Source organism: Egretta garzetta, unplaced genomic scaffold (assembly GCF_000687185.1).
Source record: "Egretta garzetta isolate BGI_Z169 unplaced genomic scaffold, ASM68718v1 scaffold353, whole genome shotgun sequence".
NCBI classification, from domain to species: Eukaryota; Metazoa; Chordata; class Aves; order Pelecaniformes; family Ardeidae; genus Egretta; species Egretta garzetta.
The window spans coordinates 790981-795336 of NW_009259307.1; positions in this window are offsets into that span (position 1 = coordinate 790981).

Consider the following 4356-nt stretch of genomic DNA (forward strand, 5'->3'; position numbering starts at 1 on the left):
CGGGCCGAGCCCCCGGGCCTTCGCCAGGCCCAGCGCCGCCCTCGGTGGCCCCGTGCCGCTTCGTGCCTCCCCCTCTTAACCGGTCGTGGGGCTCTCTCAGGCTTTTTTATTCTTCCTTCTCCCAGTGAAAAAGAAGTGACATTTCTAGCTCTTTTTTTTTTTTTTTTCCCCCCCTTTGCCCTGTAGAATAACTGATGGGGAAACATCTCGCCTGGAGTTCACCTTAGTTAAGTCCATCTTCAGCCACATCCCCATCCGAAAGTGTGGTAGAAGCTTGCAGAGTTTATTTTGATAGCGCCTCCGTTGCTTGAGGCGGCAGGTCAGGCTTACTGCAGTATCTCACAACTTACTTAACTTTCTGTTTGGGATGGGCATTTAGTGGCCATACCAGAGCTGTCTTTGACCTCCAACGTCTAGGGAAGGCGGCGGTCGGGGGAAGGAATGCATCAGGATGCATGGAAATGCGTATGTGGTAGAGCTCAGGATGTACTGAAACACACAGTTGACTTCTCGATGTTTCTGATTAGCTTTGAACAAGGTACGTTCTTGTCCCTGGCCTTGATCACATTTTACACAGTAGGCTGGAAAACAAAATACAGTACTAAGAAAGTTTTAGTTTTGCAAAAAGAAGATGCTAGGTCGAATTTTGAGCCTGTCTGGAAGTCGGATATATGTAAACTCAGCATTCCTCTCAACTGAACCTTTTAAAGACTGAAGTGGCAGAAAGTCTCATCAGGTCAGGTGGACTCTGAACTCCTGTTTTAGGCTCTGGTTTTGAAAAGGTCGGTCCTTTGATAATGTAACACCCATTTATGGTCTGTAAAGAAAATTCTCAGGCTTTTGCCTTTTGGTGGGTCTTTTTTTAGTTGCTTTTTTTTGTGGTGTGTCTGGTGGTGGATGGTAGAATTAAGGAACAAAAGAATTGAGGAAAAAATTGGGTGTCCTGTGAAAATCATGCATTCTTTTTAGGCTGTACCTTTTAAACACAAGCAATATCTTTCATTTCTGAAGAGAGAACAAGTGTCTTCTGAAGCAAAGCAAATTGAACATATTGAGCCTCTACAAAAAAGTTTTACTCCATCACAAATATGATACTGAACTCCTTACTTATCCCTAGGGTTATTAGGCATAATTTTGTAAGCTTTAGCAGTGGTAGGAAGCCAACAAGCCCCCTGGATTTCCACACAGTAAACAGTATTTCTCTAAGTTGTTTTTGTAGGACTGCATTTTTAACAGGTTGTTTCCCTAAGTACAGTATTGTATAAAAAATGTTTTTGCTTTAAAGTTTAGTTGACGGCAGGCAAGAGTTGTTTCTTCCATGTTCTGTGTGTCTTACCTGTATGTTTTAAGTCTTTCACTGAGTTATTTCTGATGATGATTTTTACACCTTTCTGAAAATACAGCTGTAGGTTGGCATTATTCTTTGCTGGTTTGTCTCTTGTGTAGTTCATTACACTAATAAGCACAATCCGCATACTGTTAATTTCACACTGTTTTTGTTAACGTTACAAGCAATTTCAGTTATATTACAGTCGGCCAGAGAGTAAATATTACTTGAGATTTATTTGCAAGCACACCTTTGCAACTTGAGTTGGAAAATTAACTCCTTAAAAAGTAAACAACCTCATCCATAGAAACTGAGCTGTTGTATCTCTGAGCTTGTTGCATGTTACCGACTTCACTAGAATTTAGTCTCAAAACCTATTTCAAAATATACTTAGGGGAATGTGAACATTTGATATTTTATTTTGCATTTTATGTATTAATGCTCTGTATTTGCACCTCTCTTTCGTGCTCCTTGGGCTTGTTCATTTTCACACTGAATCTTTCTGGGAGATACCAATAAAATGAAATACTGCTGCTCTAGAGACTTGAATGCTCTTGAAATTAATCCTGTATCTAGTCTGAATCCAAAATGAAGAATATGCATATTTTTGCGGTTATGAGGCTTTAAGTTATTATAGCCTCTTTGAAACAAGAATGCTATCATTTACTCTGTGCATACAAAGCATCTAGCACAGGCGTGTTCTGACTTTTAAGTACTTAACTCTCACAGTGTGAGCAGTAGCTTCTTATTAAAATATAAGGGGAGTTCACAATACCAATAAAATGAAATACTGCTGCTCTAGAGACTTGAATGCTCTTGAAATTAATCCTGTATCTAGTCTGAATCCAAAATGAAGAATATGCATATTTTTGCGGTTATGAGGCTTTTAAGTTATTATAGCCTCTTTGAAACAAGAATGCTATCATTTACTCTGTGCATACAAAGCATCTAGCACAGGCGTGTTCTGACTTTTAAGTACTTAACTCTCACAGTGTGAGCAGTAGCTTCTTATTAAAATATAAGGGGAGTTCACATTGAACGTAGGGAGAATTTGCAAGGGTGGCTGACAGTTTCTGAAACTCCATTACTGGAGACTTTTTTCGAAGAACATGTTAGCCGCCTGCCTGGCACAGTTCTGCATGAGTGATGCTGCCTAGGATGGAATATGGACTGGAAAATCTTCCCTTTTTCCTTCCCACTTTGTTGTTCTTTGCTAATTCTATGCAGTACAAAAATTTCAGTTTACAAGAATATGCAACTTCATGCAACTACTTACAGTTCGGCTTTCTTCCAGTTTCTGTGCAATCAGTCCTTCGGTTCCTGTGGCACTTTACCACTTAATTGGTTTTGGTCTTGATTCCAGTTAACGGGAACTTTGGTTCTTTAATTTTCCCTGAAGACAGTCTTGTCCTAGGGAGCAAACTCACATTAGTAGTACTCTACTGGCACACAGGCGTCTTGCTGCTATGAAATGTCTTTCGTGCCTCTCTTAATCACTACAGATCTGGAATAATGCGGGGGGTTGTAGTAAAAAGAGGTTACCTGGTACAACAAATCGTAGTTCATGAGGATTGTGTGGTAACAAATAGAAAAATGTGTTCTTTAAGTGGAAAGTATGGTGAATTTATGTACTTGTCTCTTTTAGGGAGTGGTGGGGAAGCATAATTTTTCCAGTAACTGAGAGGGTTTAGGGACCAAACTTACTGTGATATTTTTTTATTCTGTTGCAGAGCCAGCAGACAGACTATGACATTTTTCAAGAACCATACCAAAGCAGTTGTACCAGTTATTTGTTAAAAATACTTCTGTTCAATGCCTGTTACAGCTGAGACATGAAGTAAAATACTTAACAATTCCAATTGTATGTTAGGAAAACTACAAACCAGTATTAAATGTAAATGCATTATTTTGGGTCTGTGGCAGCATTCAGTGTTTTTACATACCAGAAGAAAGTACATGCTCGACCTGAGGAATGACTTGAGAATTCCTCTTCTTGTGTGTATCATGTCCATAGAAACATGCACAGATTGGCCACTGTTTGTAACCACGACACGTGGTTATGAACAAACTGTGTGTCTGCTAACAGAGGTCTAAAAAAAAAAATAAATTACATAATTGCAGAGTAAAGTAGTAGATAAGTACGTGTTCCTCCAAGGTTTTTCTTCTACTGCTTACTGTTCTTAAACTTTCCCCTCCCTGCCCCAGAAGAGATCTTAATTTTTCTTGTGTATCCTTGAGCGCAAAATGTAGATACGGAAAAGAAGAAATGGAATGTGGTCGAAACACTACCCAATGCTTTACTTTTCCTGCAGGTATCATCCTCTGAGTTTATGTAAAATAGCTAAATATGTTCTTCTAATACCAGCTTCTAAATGTGCCTGAAATTTGTGTACCATTGCAAGAAGAAAAAGCACTGAACAGATTTTGTATGTAAAGTCCAATAACTGCATAAGTTTTACAGTGTCATTCTGCGCAAAGATTGCAAGTTGGAGAAATTGGTGGAGTTACAGAAGGATTTCCCGGAGGTTGTACAGTAGTTCTTTGTAAGAGTATTTGAGAGGACAAAACCAAATTGTGATTTGGTTGAGATTTTCTATGGTATTTTCCTTAGAAATAACTCTAATTTTTTCTGTATAAATTTACAAGAACTGTTACTATGGAGCAGCTCTTCTTTGGTTTAGTTTATTTTATAAAAGTTTCTCTTTATTGTTTTGTACTGCTGTGATATACATTAATGTTTTGTTGTCTTTTTCTTTGTCTCTTTTCAAAGCAAGAAGAAGATTTCTGTCAGTATAACTCATTCCTGTATTGGAGAGCACCGTTGCCTACTGTTGATTTGTCTGATATTCAGAACGTAGATGGAGAGACTCCACCAGAAGCTAAAACTCCTTCAAGGACTGATACCATGGAGACTGAAATGGAGACCTGAGCAGTTGTTTCATAGTTGTGCATCTACTTGCAGGAAACCTGTTTCCGTTTGGGTTCAAGTTTTTTTACTCGGGAGAAAAATAAGCATGCTTCTGCCTTCT